Raw genomic sequence first — 15,794 nt, forward strand, 5'->3', positions numbered from 1 at the left:
ATCTAGCCTCTAGAATCATGTTCCCTAGTTAAGAGTTTCAAGCGATGGTTGATGATTGGAATCAGTACTGCACTAAGAGCACTAGCACTGCAGCTAGTACAATATATGAAAACACTCCTGAATTATGCATTCATATGCAGTAGAAGCCACTCCATATTGGATAGGACAATACTAAGATGGGCAAAAGCATATAAAGACAAAAGTATTGCATGAAAATGCTGCCTAACGTACAAACTCGTATTAGTGGGACGTACAAACACACCAGCCACATGACTCTGGTGCGTTCCAGCATGTTTACTTTACTTAGAGACAATAAATAATTTTTCAACCTCGAATGTCTACTCTTTATTCTCGCTGCTTAAGTTTGCGACAACACGTTTGAATGCAGCCCATCCGATCAATGTATCTGTGATCAGTCTGATCAAAGAAGTTTCCCAGTGTTACAGCAGTATCGGACTGTACCACCTTGCCAAGGAATATACAGAGAAGGTGACAGCCAGGCCTCAGCTGCGAAAGAAATTGTCAAGGTTGATCATATTCAACAACCAGTAATGCACTCTGCCCACTTACCTGCTTGACTGCCTCAAACTTGCTGTTGCAACTGAACTTGTGATACTTTGATGTTGGAGCTTTCAGCACAAGACCTTGCTACTTAGCCTTTTTATGACTTATTCACTCTACCTCTAGTCATTTTGAACTGTCTTTACCGCCATTCATTTCCCCAGTGCACATATTTCTAATCGATATGTTTTTACCGTCATATAGCCTTTATATCACATATCATTCTAGTCCTTTGGAAGTGCTTTAGTGCCGTTCGGCATTTCGTGTCATAACTAGTCATATCTAAACTTCCTGTGCAAAGCATAATGTTTATACCCCAGCATTAAGGCGGTTACATAAACAAACATTCCCTGGCATTCCACACTCCCGAGCAGAAAGGAAATGGGAGAAACACGGGAAGCAACACGCTGCACACACTGACAGACGACAAAGGAAACGTAACACAACAAATACAACACCACACAAAACCAGCAAATCACATAATCGAAGTTCAAAGTACAAAATTGGGACGACACGACCTCACACGAGTACAAAATAGACAGGAAATAACATGTATGTGACGGGATTTCACACAAAAAACGTAAGGAATCCAATCACGAGGGATTTCTGCAGCGATCCGTGGCAAAATTTTAGTGAAGAAGCAAGGGAAGCGCTCACAAACAGCAAAACTTGTCACAGCTTACATGCATTCCAATGGGAGTGAGTCACATATTCAAGATAGGAGAAGCTCTAGTTCGACCCTGGGAACGAGGCTATGTGCCGATTGCCTTGGCATGTAGTGGATCACTGGCTATTTTGTCCCCGTGCCGTTTGAGAAGCCTCGCTTGTTGTTGGAGTCAAGTGAGCCCAGTTTTAATATTAAACAGGGTAAGTGTGTCACTTGTTCTTACCTCGTTCATCTCGTCAAGTAAGCTTCCTAAGCTTCTGGGCCAGGATTTTTGCTTATTCAGAGCAGTAGTTATTTCGCTGTGAGAGATCGAAGTAGCCGTGGGTCGTCGACCAGTCTGCTCGTCTGTGCTCCAATCTTTCACATATTTATTTCTCGAATAAGGTCGATTAATTGCATTTATTCTGTTCATCGGGTCCAAATGAACATATGGGGAGGGATTGGTACCATTCCGAGCAGTAGTTATTTCACTGTGATCGATCGAAGTAGCCGTGGCTCGTCGACCAGTCTGCTCGTCTGTGCTCCAATCTTTCACATATTTATTTCTCGAATAAGGTCGATTAATTGCATTTCTTCTGTTCATCGGGTCCAAATGAACATATGGGGAGGGATTGGTACCATTCCGAGCAGTAGTTATTTCACAGTGATCGATCGAAGTAGCCGTGGCTCGTCGACCAGTCTGCTCGTCTGTGCTCCAATCTTTCACATATTTATTTCTCGAATAAGGTCGATTAATTGCATTTCTTCTGTTCATCGGGTCCAAATGAACATCTGGGGAGGGATTGGTACCATTCCGAGCAGTAGTTATTTCACAGTGATCGATCGAAGTAGCCGTGGCTCGTCGACCAGTCTGCTCGTCTGTGCTCCAATCTTTCACATATTTATTTCTCGAATGAGGTCGATTAATTGCATTTCTTCTGTTCATCGGGTCCAAATGAACATCTGGGGAGGGATTGGTACCATTCCGAGCAGTAGTTATTTCACTGTGATCGATCGAAGTAGCCGTGGCTCGTCGACCAGTCTGCTCGTCTGTGCTCCAATCTTTCACATATTTATTTCTCGAATAAGGTCGATTAATTGCATTTCTTCTGTTCATCGGGTCCAAATGAACATCTGGGGAGGGATTCGTACCATTCCGAGCAGTAGTTATTTCGCAGTGATCGATCGAAGTAGCCGTGGGTCGTGGACCAGTCTGCTCGTCTGTGCTCCAATCTTTCACATATTTATTTCTCGAATGAGGTCGATTAATTGCATTTCTTCTGTTCATCGGGTCCAAAGGAACATCTGGGGAGGGATTCGTACCATTCCGAGCAGTAATTGTTTCGCAGTGATCGATCGAAGTAGCCGTGGGTCGTCGACCAGTCCGAAGTAGCCGTGGGATTCTGTACAAAATTGTTCAATGGGCCGCTCTGTTACTACAGATGCAACAAGTGCCAGTCCACTTTTTCTCAGCTGCACCCTCTCAGTTCAGGCAGCAGCAGTACCAGGTGTATGTACATAACTTCTAAGTGAATTAAGACGCACGAGTGGAATTCTGAAGCTGGTAAGTACGTCTCATGCTACACACCATTCGCGTTCAACGCTCTTATTTTGCATGTGTTGTAGCAAATGATTCAGTGGCACAAACCGGCAGACTGGTGCGTAATGTACACCCATAGTGCCAAGTTGGACGAATTCTGGGGACGTGTTCGTGAAATCTGTGTAATAGGACTGTCTAATTGTCACCTGTTGTATCTTAACACCGAAGTTGGTATATGAGTAAGAAATATCGTGGTTTCGGCAGTTATCAGTGATCTTTCGTTGTGCTTAATGTTTCCTATTATTTCGTATTTGTGTTTTTATTCAGAATTATCATACTGTATTCTTAACTGGAGCAACAAAATTACTAAACACATGAGGATTGTGTTGAAACTGAGGACATTGCTTATTTTTACTGATTTCAGATTTTCAGGCATGGAGAGAAGAAATGCAGGATGCAGCCAAGAGTCGTTTTACTAAAGGCACAGGGGTAAAAAGATTGAAAGATGGAGGTTTAAAGTGTTATTATATTTGTAACTGATCAGGTGCTTTTATAGGTGGCGTGCATATGACGTCACACCATAGCTTTACCTGTGCTTTTTCCCTCTTTCTGGTGAACCGGCGCATCCTGCCTTTACGCATGCTTCTTTTCACTCTTTCTGGTGATCCAGCTTACGCAAATGCACCCCACCTATAGAGAGGACACATCAAAGGAAAAGGTCCATCAAATCACAAGGTTCCGTCAAGCGTGGGGACACCTGCCTTGCTGATATGTCTGCAATGTTCCAAACTGGCAAGGTCTCGTTTGTCTTCCAAGCTTCCTATTATGCACATGATTTTGGGCTGTCCCACACCCCACTGACAAAAACAGAGGAAGATGCAATAGAGGCGGCCCGTGCAGGCACTTGTAAAACACTATGTTGTACTGGAATGTCCTTTTTTTACCTTCAAGAAACTATTTGTTTATGTTAGGGAAACTACATGACGGCATTGCACTGCAGCTCAGTATTCGGGGTGTGCTGGATGGCACCTTTCAAAGGATCCAATTCACCTCACTACAAGGCAATACTTGTACACCACCATGAGGGAGAAGTTACCCGTCAAAAAGAACTCGTTACAAGTTAAGTTACCGTGTGCAAAATGTAACTAAGTTAATAACGAAGTTCTTCAGCATGAAATGTAACTCGCAGTTACTGAGTTACTTAAAAAAAAGAACTAGCTACTTCGGACACAAAATAGCATTATGCAGGTGCAGCGCGCGTGAGCAGTTGAGTTAGAGCTTGAGTTGCCTGCGGAGGAGTGCAACACGCTTAGATCGTTTTCGTTATGTCCAACAATAGACCTCTCCCTGTTTGTAAACAAATGACGTCATAGTGTTCGACAGCGCCAAAATTTGGTAGAATTGAACTAAGCTCGAAGCTAGAGGTGAACAAGGTCACTCCCGAAAGCCACGGTCTTGAGGGGATTACGACATGGTCCCTCAAAGGGACGCGACCCTTGGTCCTACTTTTCTTTCAGTGGGAGACAGCGAACAAGTGCCAGTTCGTGGAACCCAGCCCTCCTTCCGATTTGTTTCGGTTTCAGTCTGTCTACCATTGTCATGATGACGTTTCTCTGGTAGAGGTCTATTCGAACGCTTTGCATGTTACCCCCTGTGGGCGCACAATGGTTCAGCTTTGTTTCAATGGCAGCGGTTCTTACTTCCTGAATAAAATACTGTCATTGATTGAATATCACGTTTTATGGCAAAAAATGCCATGAAGGAACCGGAGAGAAAGCAAGAAAATATGTGGACGTGAGTGAAAAGCGAGTTAAATGTAACTTGGAACTTAAGTTAATTTGGCAAAGTTACCTCTAAAAAGGAACGAGTTCCTCTGAAAGTTACCAAGGCGCAAAAGTACCGAGTTAAGTTACAAGTTACCCAAAAAAGGACCTTAGTTACAGTAATGAGTTACATCGAACTCTGATAATATATGTTACGGTGAGAGGAAACACGACGACAATCAAAGCAGTGTTGCCCTGTTGGTCAGTTCTATCAGAGCCCAAACAAACAGTTCAGTGCTTTCCCTCACACACAAAGGCAAGAAGGATGATCCTACTGTCTTTCAACGAGGAAATAGTGACTTGTTGCAAGATGAGGATTCCTTGCTAGTTCTCATGACAGGCATGGCAAAAACACCTGTTAAGGCATTTGGGCACCAACAAAAGTGTGATGAATATAGGAGGAGCAGGAAAGCTAGCTGGTGTTGACTTGATGTTAATGCCGAAGTGTACACTTTCTTTTTACCCTGTCTCTCTTGCACTTTGTGTATTAAATCCTCATTGCTGGTTTGTGTGTCTATGTGTTCGTCTCGTCCTGTGTTTTCCCTCAAACTCAAGGCAATGTTAACATCAAAAGAAAAGTGTGCATAGATTCTACACATAGCACCACAGATGGGTCATTCTATGTGATAGTTGTGTACTGCCACTTCATACATTTTGGGTAATGGTTCAGGTGAAACACTTTACAGCAATGCATGCTCTCCTGCATTGACTTTTCAACTGAAGACAATATGCCCCATTTTGAGCTTGGTCTAGGGTATATTACAGCAGGTAAATACATTTAAGTGTACATACATACACATAACATAATTGGCAATTTGAATATCCTATAAAGTGCTCTGACCTGAGAAATCTTGTAGAAAAAATTGTGTTAATATTCTGCCAATAAGAAGTGGAATAAACTTTCCACTCACTGCACTAGGCAGTTTGTTTTATTCTGTGTGTTTATATCTCTCCAGTACTGAGTACTCTCTTGCAATATAACGAGACAACTGCCCCTGACTGATGGTATTGTTTTCTTCAGCTGCAACAGATGCTTTTTACCATGAAAATACTAACATCAGTTGGCATTGCACGCATAAAGCCTTGGTGAGCTCAAAGCCGCTGTGTGTATTCTTGTGAATGATTTATCTAAGGAAATGTACAACCTTCCAATAACCATCAGCAAACTCTTCATGACTATATATAATGCATAATTATTTAATTAGATTAAAGAAAAATATATTATCACACCAGCTCAATTGCAGTCTTTCGTTATCATCAAAAATATGGTGGCCGGGGTACATGACTCTCATCAACATTCTGATAATGTAATTCGCATACAATGCTCAGTCATTTTAAGTCATGGTAGCCAGAAAATATTATGGGGGGGGGGGGTTCTATGGGGACCTCCCAGATGCACTACCAAAGGTACGATCTTGGGGGTTTGAACCCCCCCTGGCTATGCTAAACCTGCTGTGACACTACTGAACAAAAATGCCAAACAACTCCGCTTTGTCTCAACAAAGATGCAGGGAGTTAAAACGGGTGCAGCTATGTGAAAGCCAACCACTGCAGAAATGCAAATAAGAACAACAGTTCTGGAACCTAATGTTTGAACAGCTGCTGGGAATTCAGATGATCATACTATATGCGTGAAAATAACTAGCACAATCACATATGTTTGTATGTTCATGTGTCTTGCCTCAGCAACTGAGTTCCAATGTATGCTTGATTGCATTTATTTAGCATTTGTTACAAGAGAGGCAAAAGTCCTCAAGATATTGCAAATCTACTCAGTATTGGCCAGCTAGATCACACAATTTGGTTGATTCATTTTATCAAGCTTTGTTTCACACCTCAAGGAAACGTAGCTCTTCGGTAACCTCAGTGAGCCAAACACTCAGTCCAGTTTTGGATGTTTTTACTGGTCTCGTTAGCAATACGTAGTTCCAAAATACCACAAATTCCAGCTGGACACCATATCAATGAGCCTGTCGCCTTGCACCTCATCGGAGCGGCCCCCTGCTGGCTAGCAGGAAGATATCGAATAAGAAACAGGTGACTGGACTGGCTGTTCTGTGCACCTCTCAGTGTGTGTGGCTGCTCCTGTTTGCTGCTAGGATGTTACTCCCATGAAGAAATGCAACACCCCATAAACTTTTGTCCCAATCTGTTCGAATATTGATGCAGAGATGGTGTGAAGAAAGCCATAGCAGCAGGGCAGTTTTCAGAAGCAGCTTTTCAACCAAATTCCAAAAGTGTGCCAAGCAGCAGGAAATAGACCCAGCCAGAGGGTTTGTTGAATTCATGCTTAAAGACCTTCACATCTACATCATTTACGGATGAATGCAGCACTGTCATGTGACAACACATGACAGTACATTAATGCTTTGAACATGAATTGAGCTTTACGCCTCTGGTTTGGCGTGAAACAATGAATCTTTCAACAGCTCATGACCCATTTGGGGGTCATGACCCACAGTTTGAGCAACACTGCTCTACACATTTGTTCCAACAATAATCTGGCATCCTTCAAAAACACCATCAAACAGGACTTTTCTGCTGATACGTAGGGTGACATGCAATTACTTTTTGATTATGTGCATTTCTCTGCTGTGCAATATCTTTGCTATTTGTTTCTTATACATACTTGCCATGTGTTCTTGATATTTCTGTTCCCCTCAAATTGTGTAGACATTTGCATTGACTGTGTCTTGGACTGTTCAACAGGGCTTGCCCTCTCAGTCTTGTTATCAGTAATCAGTGTAATACTGTCACGGAATAACAATAAAAAACTAAAAAAAAAAATCACCTGAAACGCATCTGTCTGTCTGATTCCTCTAACAATCTCCTCACAAATGCTCATGTAACCACTCCTCTGGTTGCGTGGCACAGGATATGCACCTTAAAGATGTCGTTGTGGACAGAAACAAGCTGTAACAGACTGAGGAAGTTTAGATGATGTGGTGAACGTATGAGTTTGTTGTTGCCTTGAATGGGCAATCATAGCTCAGAGTTAAAACTTATTTATGTTGACTACTGCCTTCAAAGTCTAACTATAAATTTTTTTGTTCTGCACTTGTCTTGGTACACCGGAGCTCACCCAAATGACTTTCTTAAGCGTTTTTGCAAGGGCAGCCTTTTGGGAAGAAATAGGCAGCAAAATCTCAAATTGGAACACTGACCTTACCGAGCAGTGTTTGTTAGTTGTCGGGGTTGTACAATGTACAGCTTGGTACAAATGTTTACGTACCACCATGGTGTCACATTTCTCCATTGGAGTGACACCCTAGCATCAAACAAGAGCGGACGCACATACTGAGAGATAGACCCGTTTCTTATTCGATCTTTTGCTGGTAGCTGGCAGGGGACCGCTCCGATGAAGAAAAGCGGAGTGCCGTGAACGTTTGTCTCGGGCTGTACACGCTGTTGTGTTGTACTCATACAAATTTGCTGCAAAAAAACTGCAATCTTTGGAAATTTGAAACCATTATGCCTTAATTGTCGGCTCTGATCATGAGCGAGATGGTACGGGGCCCCGGAGCATACGTCCCGTTATGTCCTGGAACCTTGCCAGTCTGGAACGTTGCAGACGAATCATCAATGCAGGTTACCCCACGCCTAACGGAACCTTATGATTTTATGGACCTTTTTCCTTTGATGTTCTTCTCTGTAAAAGCACCCGATCAGTTACAAATATAATGATGAAAGATGTTCCAGCCTCAGACCATCAGTTTCTCTCTTGTTCAACAAATATAATACAGTTGAACCTCTCAATAACGAACGTCGATTTAACGAAATCCTCTGTTTAACGAAAAATTTCCGTTGCACGAACGAGCGTGCCGACATGTGCGTCTCCGCCGCCGGTAATCGTTGCGCCGACGCTGTTTCGAAACCGGCGCGAGGGTCTCTTCGCACCTGTTTTCGGACAAGAAAACACGCATTGCTGACATCTCGCGAAGTCTAATTTGCTTGTGTTGATGAAGACGACAGTACGTTGCGGTTTTGTGCCTTTTCATTACTTGTTTTTGTTCGCGCCGCTGATGCTGACGGTGGTAAAATGGGCATGATGCCGCTGCCGTTCAAGGTTCCATCGGCGCAGACGTCTACGTGACATGTACCCGTTTCTCGTTCTTTTCGGCGGTGTACGGTTGTTCTTTCCGGACGTCATGAGTGCAAGTGAACCAACCAAGAAACTTCGATACGCGATCGCGTAGGAGAAAGCAGTCGAGGTCATCCGGAGTTACGAAGGTTATGAATGCTCAGAACGATATGATGCACAAATTACGCGTTACGTAGCGTTATGTAATGAATAAAGCTTGATATTTTGTGCCCTTCTTACCTTAGAACCTGTTTTATGACAAATGACGTTTTGCGGTACGCGCGGCGCTGGTAGTGCGGCGGCCATCTTTGTTTAACTTGGCGTATTCCATTTAACGAATATCTCGATTTAACGAAACAAAGAGCCAGCATTTACAAATTCGTTATATAGAGGTTCAACTGTAACACATTAAACTTCCATCTTTCAATCTTTTTACCCCTGTGCCTTTAGTAAAATGACTCTTGGCTGCATCCTGCATTTCTTCTCCCCATGCCTGAAAATCTGAAATCAGTAAAAATAAGCAATGTCCCCAGTTTCAACACAATCCTCATGTGTGTCGTAATTTTGTTGCTCCAGTTAAGAATACAGTATTAGAATTCTGAGTAAAAACACAAATACAAAATAATAGGAAACATTAAGCACAACGAAAGATTACTGATAACTGTCGAAACCACGATATTTCTTACTCATATACCGACTTCGGTGTTAAGATAGAACAGGTGGTAATTAGACAGTCCGATTGCACAGACTGTACGAACACGCCACTCGAATTAGTCCAACTCGACACTATGGGCGTACATTACGCACCAGTCTGCCGGTTTATGCCACTGAATCATTTGCTACAACACATGCAAAATAAGGGCGTTGAACGCGAATGGTATGTGTGTACTAGTGTAACAGAGCATGAGACGTACTTACCGGCTTCAGAATTGCAATTCACTTGGAAGTTGTGTACCTACATTCACCTGGTGCTGCTGCTGCTGCCTGGACTGAGAAAGTGCAGCTGAAAAAAAGTGGACAGGCATAGTAACAGAGCGGGCGTTGAACGCGAATGGTATGTGTGTACTAGTGTAACAGAGCATGAGACGTACTTACCGGCTTCAGAATTGCAATTCACCTGGAAGTTGTGTACCTACATTCACCTGGTGCTGCTGCTGCTGCCTGGACTGAGAAAGTGCAGCTGAGAAAAAGTGGACAGGCATAGTAACAGAGCGGGCGTTGAACGCGAATGGTATGTGTGTACTAGTGTAACAGAGCATGAGACGTACTTACCGGCTTCAGAATTGCAATTCACTTGGAAGTTGTGTACCTACATTCACCTGGTGCTGCTGCTGCTGCCTGGACTGAGAAAGTGCAGCTGAGAAAAAGTGGACAGGCATAGTAACAGAGCGGCCGTTGAACGCGAATGGTATGTGTACTAGTGTAACAGAGCATGAGACGTACTTACCGGCTTCAGAATTGCAATTCACTTGGAAGTTGTGTACCTACATTCACCTGGTGCTGCTACTGCTGCCTGGACTGAGAAAGTGCAGCTGAGAAAAAGTGGACAGGCATAGTAACAGAGCGGGCGTTGAACGCGAATGGTATGTGTGTACTAGTGTAACAGAGCATGAGACGTACTTACCGGCTTCAGAATTGCAATTCACCTGGAAGTTGTGTACCTACATTCACCTGGTGCTGCTGCTGCTGCCTGGACTGAGAAAGTGCAGCTGAGAAAAAGTGGACAGGCATAGTAACAGAGCGGGCGTTGAACGCGAATGGTATGTGTGTACTAGTGTAACAGAGCATGAGACGTACTTACCGGCTTCAGAATTGCAATTCACTTGGAAGTTGTGTACCTACATTCACCTGGTGCTGCTGCTGCTGCCTGGACTGAGAAAGTGCAGCTGAGAAAAAGTGGACAGGCATAGTAACAGAGCGGCCGTTGAACGCGAATGGTATATGTGTACTAGTGTAACAGAGCATGAGACGTACTTACCGGCTTCAGAATTGCAATTCACTTGGAAGTTGTGTACCTACATTCACCTGGTGCTGCTGCTGCTGCCTGGACTGAGAAAGTGCAGCTGAGAAAAAGTGGACAGGCATAGTAACAGAGCGGCCGTTGAACGCGAATGGTATGTGTGTACTAGTGTAACAGAGCATGAGACGTACTTACCGGCTTCAGAATTGCAATTCACTTGGAAGTTGTGTACCTACATTCACCTGGTGCTGCTGCTGCTGCCTGGACTGAGAAAGTGCAGCTGAGAAAAAGTGGACAGGCATAGTAACAGAGCGGGCGTTGAACGCGAATGGTATGTGTGTACTAGTGTAACAGAGCATGAGACGTACTTACCGGCTTCAGAATTGCAATTCACTTGGAAGTTGTGTACCTACATTCACCTGGTGCTGCTGCTGCTGCCTGGACTGAGAAAGTGCAGCTGAGAAAAAGTGGACAGGCATAGTAACAGAGCGGCCGTTGAACGCGAATGGTATGTGTGTACTAGTGTAACAGAGCATGAGACGTACTTACCGGCTTCAGAATTGCAATTCACTTGGAAGTTGTGTACCTACATTCACCTGGTGCTGCTGCTGCTGCCTGGACTGAGAAAGTGCAGCTGAGAAAAAGTGGACAGGCATAGTAACAGAGCGGGCGTTGAACGCGAATGGTATGTGTGTACTAGTGTAACAGAGCATGAGACGTACTTACCGGCTTCAGAATTGCAATTCACTTGGAAGTTGTGTACCTACATTCACCTGGTGCTGCTGCTGCTGCCTGGACTGAGAAAGTGCAGCTGAGAAAAAGTGGACAGGCATAGTAACAGAGCGGGCGTTGAACGCGAATGGTATGTGTGTACTAGTGTAACAGAGCATGAGACGTACTTACCGGCTTCAGAATTGCAATTCACTTGGAAGTTGTGTACCTACATTCACCTGGTGCTGCTGCTGCTGCCTGGACTGAGAAAGTGCAGCTGAGAAAAAGTGGACAGGCATAGTAACAGAGCGGGCGTTGAACGCGAATGGTATGTGTGTACTAGTGTAACAGAGCATGAGACGTACTTACCGGCTTCAGAATTGCAATTCACTTGGAAGTTGTGTACCTACATTCACCTGGTGCTGCTGCTGCTGCCTGGACTGAGAAAGTGCAGCTGAGAAAAAGTGGACAGGCATAGTAACAGAGCGGGCGTTGAACGCGAATGGTATGTGTGTACTAGTGTAACAGAGCATGAGACGTACTTACCGGCTTCAGAATTGCAATTCACTTGGAAGTTGTGTACCTACATTCACCTGGTGCTGCTGCTGCTGCCTGGACTGAGAAAGTGCAGCTGAGAAAAAGTGGACAGGCATAGTAACAGAGCGGGCGTTGAACGCGAATGGTATGTGTGTACTAGTGTAACAGAGCATGAGACGTACTTACCGGCTTCAGAATTGCAATTCACTTGGAAGTTGTGTACCTACATTCACCTGGTGCTGCTGCTGCTGCCTGGACTGAGAAAGTGCAGCTGAGAAAAAGTGGACAGGCATAGTAACAGAGCGGCCGTTGAACGCGAATGGTATGTGTGTACTAGTGTAACAGAGCATGAGACGTACTTACCGGCTTCAGAATTGCAATTCACTTGGAAGTTGTGTACCTACATTCACCTGGTGATGCTGCTGCTGCCTGGACTGAGAAAGTGCAGCTGAGAAAAAGTGGACAGGCATAGTAACAGAGCGGGCGTTGAACGCGAATGGTATGTGTGTACTAGTGTAACAGAGCATGAGACGTACTTACCGGCTTCAGAATTGCAATTCACTTGGAAGTTGTGTACCTACATTCACCTGGTGCTGCTGCTGCTGCCTGGACTGAGAAAGTGCAGCTGAGAAAAAGTGGACAGGCATAGTAACAGAGCGGGCGTTGAACGCGAATGGTATGTGTGTACTAGTGTAACAGAGCATGAGACGTACTTACCGGCTTCAGAATTGCAATTCACTTGGAAGTTGTGTACCTACATTCACCTGGTGCTGCTGCTGCTGCCTGGACTGAGAAAGTGCAGCTGAGAAAAAGTGGACAGGCATAGTAACAGAGCGGGCGTTGAACGCGAATGGTATGTGTGTACTAGTGTAACAGAGCATGAGACGTACTTACCGGCTTCAGAATTGCAATTCACTTGGAAGTTGTGTACCTACATTCACCTGGTGCTGCTGCTGCTGCCTGGACTGAGAAAGTGCAGCTGAGAAAAAGTGGACAGGCATAGTAACAGAGCGGCCGTTGAACGCGAATGGTATGTGTGTACTAGTGTAACAGAGCATGAGACGTACTTACCGGCTTCAGAATTGCAATTCACTTGGAAGTTGTGTACCTACATTCACCTGGTGCTGCTGCTGCTGCCTGGACTGAGAAAGTGCAGCTGAGAAAAAGTGGACAGGCATAGTAACAGAGCGGGCGTTGAACGCGAATGGTATGTGTGTACTAGTGTAACAGAGCATGAGACGTACTTACCGGCTTCAGAATTGCAATTCACTTGGAAGTTGTGTACCTACATTCACCTGGTGCTGCTGCTGCTGCCTGGACTGAGAAAGTGCAGCTGAGAAAAAGTGGACAGGCATAGTAACAGAGCGGGCGTTGAACGCGAATGGTATGTGTGTACTAGTGTAACAGAGCATGAGACGTACTTACCGGCTTCAGAATTGCAATTCACTTGGAAGTTGTGTACCTACATTCACCTGGTGCTGCTGCTGCTGCCTGGACTGAGAAAGTGCAGCTGAGAAAAAGTGGACAGGCATAGTAACAGAGCGGGCGTTGAACGCGAATGGTATGTGTGTACTAGTGTAACAGAGCATGAGACGTACTTACCGGCTTCAGAATTGCAATTCACTTGGAAGTTGTGTACCTACATTCACCTGGTGCTGCTGCTGCTGCCTGGACTGAGAAAGTGCAGCTGAGAAAAAGTGGACAGGCATAGTAACAGAGCGGGCGTTGAACGCGAATGGTATGTGTGTACTAGTGTAACAGAGCATGAGACGTACTTACCGGCTTCAGAATTGCAATTCACTTGGAAGTTGTGTACCTACATTCACCTGGTGCTGCTGCTGCTGCCTGGACTGAGAAAGTGCAGCTGAGAAAAAGTGGACAGGCATAGTAACAGAGCGGGCGTTGAACGCGAATGGTATGTGTGTACTAGTGTAACAGAGCATGAGACGTACTTACCGGCTTCAGAATTGCAATTCACTTGGAAGTTGTGTACCTACATTCACCTGGTGCTGCTGCTGCTGCCTGGACTGAGAAAGTGCAGCTGAGAAAAAGTGGACAGGCATAGTAACAGAGCGGCCGTTGAACGCGAATGGTATGTGTGTACTAGTGTAACAGAGCATGAGACGTACTTACCGGCTTCAGAATTGCAATTCACTTGGAAGTTGTGTACCTACATTCACCTGGTGATGCTGCTGCTGCCTGGACTGAGAAAGTGCAGCTGAGAAAAAGTGGACAGGCATAGTAACAGAGCGGGCGTTGAACGCGAATGGTATGTGTGTACTAGTGTAACAGAGCATGAGACGTACTTACCGGCTTCAGAATTGCAATTCACTTGGAAGTTGTGTACCTACATTCACCTGGTGCTGCTGCTGCTGCCTGGACTGAGAAAGTGCAGCTGAGAAAAAGTGGACAGGCATAGTAACAGAGCGGGCGTTGAACGCGAATGGTATGTGTGTACTAGTGTAACAGAGCATGAGACGTACTTACCGGCTTCAGAATTGCAATTCACTTGGAAGTTGTGTACCTACATTCACCTGGTGCTGCTGCTGCTGCCTGGACTGAGAAAGTGCAGCTGAGAAAAAGTGGACAGGCATAGTAACAGAGCGGGCGTTGAACGCGAATGGTATGTGTGTACTAGTGTAACAGAGCATGAGACGTACTTACCGGCTTCAGAATTGCAATTCACTTGGAAGTTGTGTACCTACATTCACCTGGTGCTGCTGCTGCTGCCTGGACTGAGAAAGTGCAGCTGAGAAAAAGTGGACAGGCATAGTAACAGAGCGGGCGTTGAACGCGAATGGTATGTGTGTACTAGTGTAACAGAGCATGAGACGTACTTACCGGCTTCAGAATTGCAATTCACTTGGAAGTTGTGTACCTACATTCACCTGGTGCTGCTGCTGCTGCCTGGACTGAGAAAGTGCAGCTGAGAAAAAGTGGACAGGCATAGTAACAGAGCGGGCGTTGAACGCGAATGGTATGTGTGTACTAGTGTAACAGAGCATGAGACGTACTTACCGGCTTCAGGATTGCAATTCACTTGGAAGTTGTGTACCTACATTCACCTGGTGCTGCTGCTGGTGCCTGGACTGAGAAAGTGCAGCTGAGAAAAAGTGGACAGGCATAGTAACAAAGCGGCCGTTGAACGCGAATGGTATGTGTGTACTAGTGTAACAGAGCATGAGACGTACTTACCGGCTTCAGAATTGCAATTCACTTGGAAGTTGTGTACCTACATTCACCTGGTGCTGCTGCTGCTGCCTGGACTGAGAAAGTGCAGCTGAGAAAAAGTGGACAGGCATAGTAACAGAGCGGCCGTTGAACGCGAATGGTATGTGTGTACTAGTGTAACAGAGCATGAGACGTACTTACCGGCTTCAGAATTGCAATTCACTTGGAAGTTGTGTACCTACATTCACCTGGTGCTGCTGCTGCTGCCTGGACTGAGAAAGTGCAGCTGAGAAAAAGTGGACAGGCATAGTAACAGAGCGGCCGTTGAACGCGAATGGTATGTGTGTACTAGTGTAACAGAGCATGAGACGTACTTACCGGCTTCAGAATTGCAATTCACTTGGAAGTTGTGTACCTACATTCACCTGGTGCTGCTGCTGCTGCCTGGACTGAGAAAGTGCAGCTGAGAAAAAGTGGACAGGCATAGTAACAGAGCGGGCGTTGAACGCGAATGGTATGTGTGTACTAGTGTAACAGAGCATGAGACGTACTTACCGGCTTCAGAATTGCAATTCACTTGGAAGTTGTGTACCTACATTCACCTGGTGCTGCTGCTGCTGCCTGGACTGAGAAAGTGCAGCTGAGAAAAAGTGGACAGGCATAGTAACAGAGCGGGCGTTGAACGCGAATGGTATGTGTGTACTAGTGTAACAGAGCATGAGACGTACTTACCGGCTTCAGAATTGCAATTCACTTGGAAGTTG

At 45.1% G+C, this 15,794-nt stretch overlaps 1 long non-coding RNA gene across 1 annotated transcript; it reads right to left on the bottom strand.

Annotated features, from left to right (window-relative positions):
* Positions 1–330: 330 nt before the first annotated feature.
* Positions 331–1,259, bottom strand: LOC135391494 (uncharacterized). The gene is made up of 2 exons (XR_010422004.1): positions 571–1,259; positions 331–507 (listed from the first exon to the last, which is right to left on the bottom strand). It is a non-coding gene; the product is annotated as an uncharacterized LOC135391494 (long non-coding RNA).
* Between the last annotated feature and the right edge of the window lie 14,535 nt (positions 1,260–15,794).

This window comes from Ornithodoros turicata, chromosome 4 (genome assembly GCF_037126465.1).
Source record: "Ornithodoros turicata isolate Travis chromosome 4, ASM3712646v1, whole genome shotgun sequence".
NCBI classification, from domain to species: Eukaryota; Metazoa; Arthropoda; class Arachnida; order Ixodida; family Argasidae; genus Ornithodoros; species Ornithodoros turicata.